General features: G+C 39.4%; 1 long non-coding RNA gene across 1 annotated transcript in view; it reads left to right on the forward strand.

The window, feature by feature from the left end:
• Positions 1 to 14,505, forward strand: part of LOC117979080 (uncharacterized) — a 1,348,572-nt gene that overhangs the window by 373,041 nt on the left and 961,026 nt on the right. The window lies entirely within an intron of this gene.

Raw genomic sequence — 14,505 nt, forward strand, 5'->3', positions numbered from 1 at the left:
GTTAGTGAAATAATCAGTGAATGTCAGCAGCTGAGAGGGAAGAAGTACTAGAATATTTTAAGATTTGAGGAAGTAAGATAAAGTCTGCAACAGTGACCCTAGAGAATGAGAGAGTGAATGAAAATGTATTTGCATTTGGGAGAAACATTGAAAGCACACTTGAAATTTGTGGTCATAAATTAAAATTGAGATCCATAGGCATAAAAGGCATATTTTTGTGTTTTAAATCTAGTTTTATTTAGCTCCTTAAATGTGAGTATAAAGTAGAGTGAGAGTTGGGTTTAACCAAGGTTGGCATGTTACAAGGATAGAGAGAGAGGTACAGAAGAGTTGAGGGTTATAATGATGGACCAGAAATCAAAACCAGAAGTGAGGTCACTTATCATAGTGAAAAGGTGATAGGGCTTTGACCTTTTGCAGGGATCGTAGAACTTTTGGAGTCATGTGACTAAAAGAAATATGAGTGAAAGATAAGTGGATGCAGATTTGGTCACTTAAAAGAGAAAAGTTTGAAGAAATATGTTATCAACAATGAAAATGGCTAAGGGAATGACAATAGGAGTGAGTGATAAATGGAGTAGAAGTGCAGTTTTAGGGGTAAGAAATTGAGAGACCAGTTTGTCGGTTTTATCATTTACTTGGATTTTGAAATCATCATGAATGAAGGTAGAAATGGAGGTGGTGAGGCAGAGAGTGACCCACAAGTCTTCAATGGATAAATGGTAGTGAACATGGTCATCCATGGATGACCTCCTAGGGAAGTACAGTAATTGAGGCCATTTGCAACAAAGGAGCCAGGGGATTTCAGGCAAGCTGAAGGAACAAAATCAGGAAATGTTAACGGGGAGCCTGGAGAAAGTTTAATCTTAACTCCAAATCCTGTAATAAGTAGGGTGTAGGGGAGAAACAATACCAGTAGCTACTTAGGACCAAGGGTCTAGAATTCCTCATTCAATGTGCTCAGTGAACTGCAGAGAATAAGCCAAAAGTTTGAAATTGCACAAACTCAGGCTCAAACCCCAGCCCCTCTAGTCACTAATGGTGGACAAGTTACTTAGTAATCTCACTCAGCACAGGCTCTGTGTCCGCCAAAATGGATGGAGGTGAAATGAGAAAATGTGTAGAGAACTGCATCCCAAATTGTGAGGCCCACTATCAATGGGAGAAATTAATCAATGGAGTTCCCCTCCTGCCTGCCCAAACACTGTTCTTAGTCACAGTTCAGGCCTCTCTCATTGTTTGAAGTATACGTTATTTGTGCATTTGATCATTCAAATGATTTACTTAACCTATTTTAAGCTGGGTCGTGTGAAGATGAATAAAGTTTAAATCTTCAAATCCCTTCAAGGTGGGGACCCTGTTTTTGATTATTATAACCCCTGATGTGTGTGTAACCATTTACAAAACATCTTCACGTATATCACTTCATCTAACCTCTATGTTACAGCTTTGGAAAAGGAGTTCAGAGTCTGACTTGCCCACAGTGATGACATGTAATGAACCTGGGATTCCGTCACAGGGTCCTGACTCCCCAGCCACTTCTCTTGCCCCTGGGAATATGGCTATTTATGTGTGTTTTACAAACATAGACTCCTGCCTTATGCATTTGCCTTCTCTCTATGCTTCTTTGTGGGGAACTTGATCAGTTCAAGAAACAAGTTCAGCCCTTGGAAATCTTTGGAGAGAAGTAGCAGAAAACAATGGTGCTCAATCAGATGGAGTTGGTGAGATTATGTGTGAAAAAGCTTTGTGAGCTGAAATGTATTATAAAAATGTAAGGTGGATTTACTTTATTTTATTTTAATTTTTATTTTAAGTTCTGGGATACATGTGCAGAAAGGGCAGGTTTTTTACATAGGTATACATGTGCCATGGTGGTTTGCTGCACCCATCAACCCATCATTTAGGTTTTAAGCCCCGCATGCATTAGGTATTTGTCCTAATGCTCTCCCTCCCTTTGCCCTCCACCCCCTGACAGGCCCCAGTGTGTGATGTTCCAGGTAGATCTTTTTATAGACATGATAGCAGAGGTTAGAAAAATCCAAACCAAACTAACTGGGTAACTTGGAAACACTCTCTTACCCTCCATTTTCTCTGTATAAAATGAAATCAATAATACATTCCCTGTAGGGTTGTCGTGTGGCTCAAATATAATGGACAAGAATATTCTTTTAAAATTGAAAAGTGATTTATCAATAAATGGACCTTAATAGTTCTGCACTTTAAGAGAAGCAGCCTCCAGACTGTCATACTCAGGGAGCTTGAAGCGACATGTGGTACATGTGGTGGGTAAGTTCTGGAGGAGGTTTCAGAGCACATAGCCCCCCTTGGGACCCCTGCAGATACACTATGTTGGTGACTATCCAGAGAAGAATGATTCCTCCTGAGCACTGATGACAAGTGCTAAGAGATGCAAATCGGCAGGGGCAGATTTGGCCTCCAGGGAGCCTAACTACAGCTTCTGCAATAAATGGCACTATGCCCCATGTTCTCTCTTCTCTCCTGTCTATTTGATAACTCCATTCACACAAAGAGGTAAAAGACTGATAGAAATTCAAGACTGGATTTGTCCATAGAGGATCTGTGCTTCACTGTGGGATACAGCCTTGATTTAAATTATTGCTCCTCTAAATGTAGACTTGAATTCATAAGGGATTAACATCAAAAGAGACATTTTGAGGAGGGATTGGGGGAGAGTGAAGAGACTTCTGGGATCCCTGAAACTGTATCACTCATCCTGCCTTTCCATGGTGCTGTCTCCATCACACAGCACGGATGGGAAGGGTACACAGCAGGTTCTCAATAAATAAAAACTGTATTCATTCTTAATAAATCTTTATTTATAATCTGTAAAGAACTCTCAATAAAAGAATCACCTTTGCTGTTGATTGAGCTAATGAAACATGTTTCCAGGGTCATTGAAAAGTAGCTTGGTAAAATTCAGGACACGATCCCTGTTGTAAGTCCACTGAATGGCTCACTGCTGCATTTTATGTCCTGTATCCTATAACAAAGTGGTCATTTCATTTTCTTTGTAAATAACTTAAATATCTTTAATTCACTTCTAGAGCATATTGCACATTACGTCTTTAAAAGTCTTTTGCATTTATTGTTCTTTTTTCTGGCTGCTTTTATGACTAAGCACAGGCCACCCAACACATTGATGCAGGATGTTGGAGAACTGTTTTAATTTTTTTTCCCTTTCTTCATTTCCTCACTTGGAGGCTAAATTTAACTTTCTCTTCCCAATACTCTGCTGTACACAGTTGAGCTTGGCACTTTTGCTGAAAACTATGAGTCATTTTTCATAAACAGGGGTTGTCATAAGTACTTGATTCACATTATAACAACAACAAATACAGAAAAAGGCCCAAACTGAATAAGTTCCAAATTTTCAGATGTTCTACAAAAATAGGGGGTGGGGTGAATCACTGTCTTTGGAGAAGATTCTTGGCTCTGTAGGTCTCATGATTTTTAATGTGTAAAATTTGTAGGATAATAGGAGTATAATAGCTATATAGCCAGCCTCACAAAAACCATCTCATGGTTATTAGGCAATATTATTTGCAGGTGTGGCAATATTCTTCTACTGTTTTTGAAAATATATGTAGCTGTTAGTAGAGTCTATTTTATTTTATAGGTTATTTAAATCATTACACTTTTTAAATGAATTATTTTTTAGACAAGAACATCATATACACTGTGGTGAAGTTAGAATGTTTTAAGTATAAGTAGGACAATATTCAGTAGAGTAGACAATTTAATAAAGCAGCCAGACAAGACCAAGTTCAGACCGTGTTGGGGAATTATGCTTCTATTGGGAATGTGAAAGTTTGATAAATAAATAAAAACATACATTTATTATGTGAACTATAAACTCATATAGCTCCTTATCTGTATAAGAGTAGATAACCTAGGGAATGAGACTTCACCAACTGATTGGACAGAGTCAGATTACAAGGAGAATTCAATCAATCAAAATTTAACCAATCCTATGGGGGTTTCATACCACTGAATCAGAGTGCAGTGATCAACTGTGGTACGAGCAGGAAGCTAGTGGTATTTTAGAGGCAACAAAGGTAGGGAATGGTTGCAGATTTACCTATGGAATGTAACTGATTTATGAATAAACAATGTAATATTATATGGCAGAAACCATGAGTTGCTTATCCAAAACCTACTCTCTCTTTTCTTAGCAATAGAACCCTGATATACAGAGCAGCAATGTACCCAACTAAAACGTCTTCCAACTGAACCAAATCCCTTTAAAGAGCTCTCCAGAAGTCCCACTCTTCGGTTGCTACTCACACATGGATATCTCTCAGTTGCAAAGAAAGTCAGGAAATACAGTCTTTTAAGTTCACATATTATAAAGTGGGAGAGGACATTGAAATCACACAGCCAAATATTCAATTTTATAAGTTGAGAAACTGAGACCTAGAAAACAAAAGCTACATTTCCTGGCTTTTTTTGTAGCTACAGAATGGTAATGTTATATATCTGGTGATAGTGAAATGGGGATTTTGGCCTTAGCCTCTTTCCATCCTTCTTTCTTCAAATCTAAATACAATAGCTGGAGCTCCAGCAGCTATCTTCTTACCATGAGGCATCCTTGAACATGAAAGCCACTTGCTAAAGATAGCAGACTAGAAAAGGAAAGGTTTCAGTCTCTCTGGGAATGTCAGGCAGCCTTACCAGCCATAAAACACCTGCATCTTAACTTATTTTATAAATTTCTATCTTTTACAGTCAATGTTTCATAAGGTTTTCTTATTTTAAATGCAGTTGAACCCATCTGAACTGACACATAGCCATGAATACAGTGAGTGAGAGAAAAAACAAGGTAAATATTTAAATTTATATTTAAATAAAAAGGTAGATGGGAGATCTCAGAAGAATGCTCTGCTCCAGCTCTTAGAAAGAAGAAAAACCAAACAAAACAAAACAGAAAAAGCTTATAAAATCAAAAGGAGCTCTCCATGGTCCTGCCTTTGGGAATTTAGGGTGGTAGGAACTTAAAAGTAATGGTGTTTATTTGGCACTTAGTGTTTTCTGTGTCCACTTTTTCCACGGGAATTTCTTGTGGAGGAGCGCTGGTCAAAGACAATTTTTAACAATAGCTACATTATTGAATACACATTTTGTAGAAAAACAAATACAGTGACCTTGCAGATAGAGGACTATGATTCATGATCTTTACAGCAAAGACAATCTGAGTGCCAGAAATTAAAAGTGTATTACTCCTGGTCATAATGTTAATAAGTAATAGATGTAAAATTCAAACCCAGATGTGCATGACTCTGTAATCTGTTAACAAGTTATCACAGTATATCATTGATAAACAAATCTGTCATTTATTATATAACTACTAGGCCCAGTAATGCATCAGACACTGTACAATGATTTTTAAGAATCCTGAGAGCAATATTGTAGATAATAAAACTGTAGACCACAGAGATTAGGTGATTTCATCAAAGTTAAGTGGACAGTATGTGGGAGAGGTATGATTCAAATTAAGCCCTTGCTAACTCTGAGATTGGGACTGGGGTCTTGGATTTGAGGCAGACACCCAGATGTGGCAACTGTGTGGCATTCTGGTAAGATAAGAAGGACGTGTCCACTGGTGCTGAATCCACTATGCAGAATTAGAGGTGTTTGCATGCTGTCTGCTTGGAAAAGCTGTGCAGTAGAAGAGCACAGGTGATATCAGTTAGGAGAGAAGAGAAGAGCTTATCTTTGTGTGTGTGTGACAGATATCACAAAAGCTCTGTGTGGAAGAGATCTCCTGGGTTGAAAATCCTAGAGAAGAGAGCCCCTGAGATCTATAGCCAGGTGGCACTCCTCAGCCTCAGCAAGGTGCTCTTAGGGAAAGGACCATCTTGGTCTCCCATTCTGAAGTCCATTTTCTAGTCTTTTCAAAGTGTTCAAAATAAATTTGAAAGCTGCTTGAATAATGTGAATAAATAGGCACTTACTGATAGATAGAAATCTGTATTATACTGCAGAAATAGCACTGGAGTGGGAGTTAAGAAACCTCCTTCTGCGCTCAGTTTGCCATTTATTTCCAATGTGACCTTGGACAACTCACTTTTCTCTGGGTCTCAGTTTCTCTATTTGTAAAATAAGACATTATTGGATGAGATGACCACTCCTCCCAGTTTCCCCAGGACTGTTCCAGCTCTAAAATTGAAAGTCCCACTGCGTGGCAGCCCCCTCACAGGGAAAACCAGAATGATTGGTCCCCCTAACATTAAGGTTATGTGATGTGGATGTTCTCTTCCCTCTCTGGTCTCGAGTTTCCTATCTGAAAATTCTGGACTTGGATTTACTGAAGAGGATGGAGGCCTGGGGTGACCAACCATCCTGGTTTCCTGGGAGTGATTCCAGTTTTAGCTCTGAAAGTCTCATGTTCTGGGAAACCCCTCAGTCCTGGGCATACTGGGACATTTGGCTAGCCTAAGGGCAAGGAGCCTTCCAGCTCTGCCCTCCCAGATGTGGAGCTGGCCTAATTTATGATGCAGGCCCAGCCAGATGCACTATAGTAGGCTTGACCTGACCTAACTGGCCTAATTAGCTACTGGCTCTCAAAACATTGTGAGCAGAAGGCTGGGCTGAGCTGGTTAAGAGGCTCACAATTAATACCCTCAAAGGTTCATTTTCTGAGGCAAATCTATACAAAGCTGTATAATACCACAACAATCAAACCAATGCCCTGATTTCACACATGTGTTTACCCAGGAAAAAAGCTCAGGCAGTATTCTAATGAGAGGCTTTATGCTAAGAAAGAGCATAAAGACTGACCTTTGATTATTATACAAGTTTAATTATTTATTTATTTTTGAAGCTAATTTTATGATTCTTAACCAAGTGGCTGATATTGTGAAGGGGAGTTGCATTAGCACTTCCAGGACAGGGATCAGTATTGGCAAGCTGGCTACCTTTAGAATTCCTTGGGGATGCAGTAGGAATAGCCTTGGATTTGGGGCAGAAAAGCAGGGATAATATACTGGCTCCACAAATTATTCAGCTTGTACCACTCAGTTGTTGTCTGTGGGCCTGAGTTCAATGGCCCTCAATACCCATCTGCCTATAGTGATGATAGTGTTGCTATGGTAGACTGTTTTATTGTTAAAAATATTCCCTGCTCTTCCCTGGAGCAGGGGTGGGGGGGCAGTCCTTGTGTGAAGAAAATCCTTTTCACCACCACTGCCATCAGGCTTAGCTGTGTGATGTGCTTTGTCCAGTGGAGTACGAGCAGAAGCTTTGGAAGGCAGCACCTGCTTTGTATCTCTGTTTTGCAACTGCTGCAACATCTCTTTCTCTCTTGCATCTCTCTGCAACAAAGCCAGTGTATCAGTTTGTTGGGGTTGCCTAACAAAGCACCACACACTGGGTGGCTTAAACAAGAGAAATTTATTGTTTCATACTTCTGGGGGCTACAAATCAAAATTCAAGGTGTTTGCAGGTTTTTTTCTTTTTTCTTAAGGCTGTGAGAGAGAATGTTCCATGATTCTTCCATAACTTCCGGTGGTTTGCTGACAATCTTTGGCATTTCCTGGCTTGCAGAAGCATCATCCCAATCTCTGCCTTCATCTTCACAAGATGTCCTCCCTGTGCCCATATCTGTCTTTATGTCTGAATTTCTCCTTCTTATTAGGGCAATGGTCAAATTCAGTTAGAGGTTCACCCTAATGACCTCATCTTCACCTGATCAACTAAATATTCTATTTCCAAATAAGATCACATTCACAGGTACTGAGGGACAGTACTTTATCATCTTTTTAGGGAGACACAATTCAACCCATAATGACCAGCGATGTTGCAGAGAGAGCTGCTCTGTCAGCCTGAGTCCTAGATTGAAAATACTGTGGAACAGAGGTGCAGCCAACACATACTGAACATGTATGTGAACAAGAAGTGCATCTTTATTGTTGCAAGCCACACTGATTTGGGCATTTTTTTTTTGCTTCAGCAAAAACAAAAATAACTTCATGATATGATGATGAAATGAAATTAGATAAGGTACCTGGAAGAGCCAACTTGCATATCCCTATATGGGAGTGAGGAGTAGTGCTGATTGTTTCTTCCAGCTCTCATTCCACATCATAATAGAATTCTGTCTTGTGTTGTTGAGATCCCCCTAATTGAATAGAAAAGAAAACCAGCCAGGTGTGGTGGCTCATGCCTGTAATCCTAGCACTTAGGGAGGCCAAGGCTGGTGGATTGCCTGAGCTCAGGAGTTCGAGACCAGCCTGGGCAACACGGTGAAACCACGTCTCTACTAAAATAGAAAAAATTAGCCAGGCGTGGTGGCATGCACCTGTAATCCCAGCTACTTGGGAGGTTGAGGCAGGAGAATTGCTTGAACCCAGGAGGCTGAGTTTGCAATAAGCCGAGATCGCACCACTGCACTGCAGCCTGGTGACAGAGTGAGACTCCATCTCAAAAAAAAAAAAAAAAAAGAAAAGAAAAGAAAAGGAAAAAAAAAAAGCACTAATTTCTGACCCTGGCTCCATCATTTCCTGGATTTGAGCTGTCTCTTCTTGATTCTGGGTTCAGGTTCCCCATCTGTAAAATGAGGGATTTGTACTTTTCACGATTTCAAAGGCCCGTTCCAACTCTGGTGTTGTGTGTTTTGCTCACATTCCTCACTGTTGGCTGGATGGGTTAGATCTCCCTGGTTTGGCTCAGAATCATTTAGCTGCTGAATGTGCGGCTTTTAGAGGCATGCTGCTTTTCGAAGGGCAGCTGTGGCTGAATAGCTAATGGATTTAATCAAAGAGGCAACAAATACTGCCTCATGAAGATAGGACTATGTTGAAGAGAAAGAGTTATTTCAGAATGCTCCATCCCAGGAAATGAATGGAATTGTCTGCCTGAGTCAGAGTAGCTGCCGAGTGCCTGCCCCAGTGATTGGGGTTTCTTTGAAGAACAACTGGCTCTGGGAGAAGTGGCCAAGTGTGGTCTGCCTCAGAGAAAATAAGCAGCCTTCCAGCGCTCAGCCCTAGGGCCATCTGGGAGAAGTTTCAGCTCTAATTCGAATGATGTTTCTGACTTTGGGCAACTCAGCTTCTGGAAACCACAGTTTGCTCATCTGAAAAATGGGGCTAAAAACAGATGGTCACGGGAACCTCAGGAACTCAGGTACAGGGAAAGGTTTTGAAAAATTGACAGTGTGCAAATACTGTTTTTAGAGGAGTACATGGTAAATGAAGTGAGCTTTGGAATAAGCCATAGGTTTTCATCCCAGGCTTCCCTCTTACCCTGAGCAAATCACTTAATGCTTCAGAGCTCAAGTTTACTCATCTGTAAAATGGGGATAATTATTCTTACCGCATAGCATTGTTGGGAAGATTAAATGACATTATGTAAGTATCTTAACAGAGCTCACTACACATAACAAATGATGAAATTTTTATATTTTATTGACTTTTCATAGACTTAAATGTAATACATAAAATTAAAATTAGAAAGGAATTTTTGACATTTTCAAGTACCTCATTTTACAGATGATAGCACTTAAATGCAAATGGAAATTGAATGTCTTGCCCAAGGTCACACAGGTATTAAATTACACAAGTGAGATTACAACCCAGGATTCCTGACAACTCTTTTGTGATCTTTCTATGTCACTACGCTTCCAGTGAATATACTTTACTCCAAAAAAATAGGGTCAAAGGGGCATAACACATACAAAACCCAGACACAGGAAACCTAGGCCTTAGCTTCAGTCCCTTTGGCATGTCACTCCAGTAGGTTGATTAAAAGGGATTAGCCAATATGAGAAAGTTAGAACTCCTCATGAGGTTGTGCTGATAGTTTACTTTGGTTCTAGATTTAATCTTCATGGAAATGTGCATTTATTACTTTGTCACAGAATAAATATTTTGTAATTTTTTAATGTTCCTTCATGTTTGGTCTTTACCTTTGAGATTTTGAAACATCTCCTAGATACTTGGTAGGTAGGCAGGTATAGGCTAGGGCTAGGATTACAGAGGATGTTACGCCCAACTGGGAAAATTTTTGTGAGGGGCCTTCACAAAGGATTTTGTGCTCTCTTTTCCCAACATCACCAGCTCCCCAACTCAACTCATTACATTCTGAAAGTCTCTTTTATGAAATCTATGCCTTTGTGGAGGACCATCCAGAAATTGCTAAGGCAGTCCTTACTTTGGATGGGAGTGAGGAGATGGATGATAGGAAATCATTTTCATGCTCTTTCTCTCCCATATGCCCACCTGGCTCATGTGAAAGCATCCACCATTTTTGGAAGCCTAGAGGAGACAATACCTACCATTTTCTCCAACTGACTCTCTCTGCCTGAGAGGAGAAGAGACCTATCTGATTAATAGAATTTGGGGACAGTGCCTTACAGATGCATGGCCCCTTCTCCTCCACTCTCTCTTGCTTGCGGGGTATGTGTGTCTCCAACTTCTCTTCCATGTGATAAATGACCAGAAAAAGCTCTGCCATGGGATGGGGTGCCCTAGATTCTCCTGAAACTCTGTATGTGACTAAGCAAGTAAAATCAACTGTGAGGGTGGAGTGGGGAAGGAGTTGGCAGAGGGGATACACCACAAAACCCATCTTGGCCTCTAGGCCTAACTAACTTCTCTAGTCCATTTTTACCTGAGATCAAGCTGATATCTTCATCCTGAATCCTGTACTGTATATGTTTTTCAATGGATTCAGAACCAGATGGGATGAGCCTATTCCCAAGTAGAATATGTCATCAGCTCCTAGTTTTCATTGAAATATGGTTTAAGGGAGAAAGCTTTGCAAGTCTATCGAGATTGCTATATTAGTGATTTCCCACATAGTCAAATAACCCATTTTAGGCAGCTGTGACATTTTATAACTGGGAGGTAGTTAGATATGAACAACAGGTAGCTCAGACATTCACCTTCCAGTTCCTACTGCCTTTGAAGTTTCAGCTCAAGAAAACCTTCTCTGGTTCCTTGAACAACATAACCACGCTTCTGAGACCACAGTGCCTTGTTCACTCTTCCTCAATGGCATTAATCATTCTCTCTTCTCATGGTTGGTTGTGCCTTTCCCTCAGTGACCTTCTGTGTACCTGGGTTTACATTCAGCAGATATTTCTCTATACATCTTAGTTAATATGCAACTGCATACAGTGGGCATTTGGATTAAAATAGATATTAGAAGAGGTAAAAATCACAAAAAAGACTACTAAGGCAAATAATTTCTTATCTAATTAGGAAAATTATAATATATTGTGTTGATTGAGTAGTTTAGTAGTAGTTCAATAGGCATCCAAGTTTGTTCTCATTCTATGCAACAGTATTAGATATTTTTCTCACTTGGAATGTAGTCATTTTAATTCAAACTTGTATTTTCTCTTGTAAACCCTCCTCAGCTACTTCTATAGCTACTTGCCCCATGCTGTAGTCTCTTCAACTATAAACAAAGTAAATAAGTTTAGAAATAAAAATGTTAAGAGACGGAGTTTTAGAATTTAGAGATGATCTGGTACAGCCCTCTCATAAAATACATTGAAAAAGTAGGACCCAGAAAAATGAATTAACTCCCAAACATGCCAGTAATCAGTCAGTTAGTTTACACCAGACTAGAACTAGAGCCCTGTTGTTTAATATAAAACAGTTCCAACTTTGTATTCAGTCAGAATATTTTTATTCAGTAATAGAAACAGACTTAAAAAAAAAACCTGTACCAAAAAATAACTTGTAAACTTCTCCTTCTACATTTTCCTTTAGCCTCTTTTGACTCCATAAGTTCATGCTGAAAGCCTTTCAGATATTTACTCATTCAGCCAATAATTGTTTGTCTACTGTGCACTACTGCTGTAAGCCCTAGGAATAGAGAGAAAATTAAGACCTGATCCCTGCCATTAATAAAACCACGGTCTTGATTATGTACACAGATAATTAGCGAATAGGGTCCTAGGATATTTACAGGATGCTAGAGGTGTATAGAGAATGGGGGTACCTAGAGTGATTTAAAAAGCTAGGGAGGACTTCCTGTAGGAGGCCATCTGGAAGATAAAGTTGATTAGCCAATTAACTGGATACATAGGGATTGAATGATGACAGAATACTTTAAGAGATAGCAGTGTGTTTGAAGGCATAAAGAGTCAGAGAGCACCATGCATCAGCAAGGTTGCAAGTATTTCAAGATTGCTAGAACATAGCATATGAGGTTAGAATGTCCTCATTCAATTCAAATTCAGCTCAGACACTTTTTATATAAAGAATAATGACCTATTCTCCTCATCTCCTCAGGCACCTCTTCGCAAGTTTTCCCTTTGCTTCATTTCATTATAGTTAAGTTTATTATTTTACATGTTATATATCTGTGTGATGTACATGTCCTTGGCATCTGTTTTTTGGTCTGAGCCTTGAAATCCTTCTGTTGGTAGAGTGAATTATTGAACCCTTCACTCTTTCCTGTATCCATGCCTTTTGCTGTGTAAATCTGTAGTTTGCTCTAAAAAAGACAGTGTATTTCCCTCTGACTATAGGCTTGGCCATGTGATTTGTTTTCACAAATGGGCTGTTGGTAGATATGACGTAAATATGCATGTGCAATGGGCCTGGCCCTCCTGCCCCTCCATCCCTGCCATGAGATCTTCCTCCGCTCTCCACCAAGTAGCTAAATCACTTCATCCTGCACCCAAGAATTAGACACTTAGAGCAGATCTGAAGATCTACACCGGCTGGACCCACAGCTTGAAGACCAGCTGTCTAGGCAAGCTGAATTGCTATCACCCCAGCCGACCGGTGATGAGAAGCAAACCTAGCTGGATCAGCAGGGCCACTCACATCTGACTCACAAGTGAAAAATAAAGGCTTCTGTTTAGATGCCACTAATTTGGGGGTTGCTTTTTGGACAGAAAAGATTGAAATGCCCTCCATATACCCTTGGCCTACATTGTCTAAGGAATGGTTGTGCAAGGTTTCAAAGGGTCTATACCTAGGTGACCGGGCTTCCCATCAACACACTCATTCCTTGCCATGTCTGTCTCTGTGAATCATTCTACCCATCCCCAGGGCTCCTTCTCTCAGGAAACCCTAGTCGAGATACCTAGGGAGAACAGACATCATCAATGGAGCTCATATTCCAGCTGAGGAGATAGGAAGCAACATTACATACAGTGAAATATGGGAGACCTGCAGAAAGTAAAATGTGGAACAACTAGGGCTACACTGGGCATGGAATGCATAATCCAACCAGCTCAGACTGTCCTGGGAATGTGGGTGGGACCTGGGCTCTTTCAAATGGATGATTACAAAAGCTGAAAACTGTAAGAGAAGGTAGAGAACGGGACCAAAGCTATATGCACGGGGAAATGAATAATAGTGAATAATTTCATTATTGAAATTCTTTGAATTGTTGAAATTATTATTGAGCTCATCTTCTTTTACTGTTTCTGTTATCTTTGTGATATTAAGCACAGAATTTACTTACTTCTTAATATTTTATCTATCTGATGCTTAATATTCATTTGTCAAGTGACGCAAATCCTTACAGACCACCATAATTTAAAATGGCTGCATGAAATAATAGATTAACAAGTACTTTGGAACCCCCCCCCAAATATATACAATTGTAAGAAGCAATAATTGTTCTTATTAAAAGGCTTACCAAGCATTTGGAAAAATATATTAGAATTTTTACAAAGTTAGATACTATTGTTACCAAATTCAGTTTTAAATAATGCCTTTCCATATTAGTGCAGTACTGAACTGTTAACATGACCGACATTTTCTCATCCATTATTCAATTTGATCTAATTGACATCTAAAGAGCACCTAGTGTACCCACCTGGAGAGAATGGCAGGAGAAAACCTATCCTACTAAATCTCCTAGGAATGGGGAGGACAAGAGACAAAGTTTGTAAACAAAGTCATCTGTCATTGCCTGATAAGGTAAAATTTCACCACTCATCTCTAGTCAGCCACAGCACATGGGTACTTATAGAGTGGGTATGAGGGATGGAGAAGGATGGGATTAGCATTATAAAAGAATCACTCTTGGATTGAGTATTTGCCTCCCTTCCACATATAGAGAACAAATAGGCTTGAAAATGATATGTGTCTTAATCCGTACCCCTCTCCCCCACAAGATGACAAGATGTTAAGGCCTGCCTTTAATATTTGTAGGTAATAACAGTTAAAATAATTTAGGGTGTGTTAGCAAGTCATAAATAAATCCTTATTAAACTTTACAAAGAAGAAATCATATAGGTTATTATCTCTTATACCGATAGTGTAACACTAGATATTAATAACAATAGTTGAAAAACACTTTTAATAATGAAAGCAAAGATATACTAATTAGAAATTATTTAAAAGCACTACCTAAACAATTTCTATGTTTAAGTGGAAATTAAAGCCGCAATATGTTTATTAGAAACCTAGTAAAAATAAAGAAACTGTAACAGAAGGTAGAGAATGGGACCAAAGCTATACACACAGGGAAATGAATAATAATGAATAATTTCATTATTGAAAGCATCAAAAT

Source organism: Pan paniscus, chromosome 12 (genome assembly GCF_029289425.2).
Source record: "Pan paniscus chromosome 12, NHGRI_mPanPan1-v2.0_pri, whole genome shotgun sequence".
Classification (NCBI taxonomy): Eukaryota; Metazoa; Chordata; class Mammalia; order Primates; family Hominidae; genus Pan; species Pan paniscus.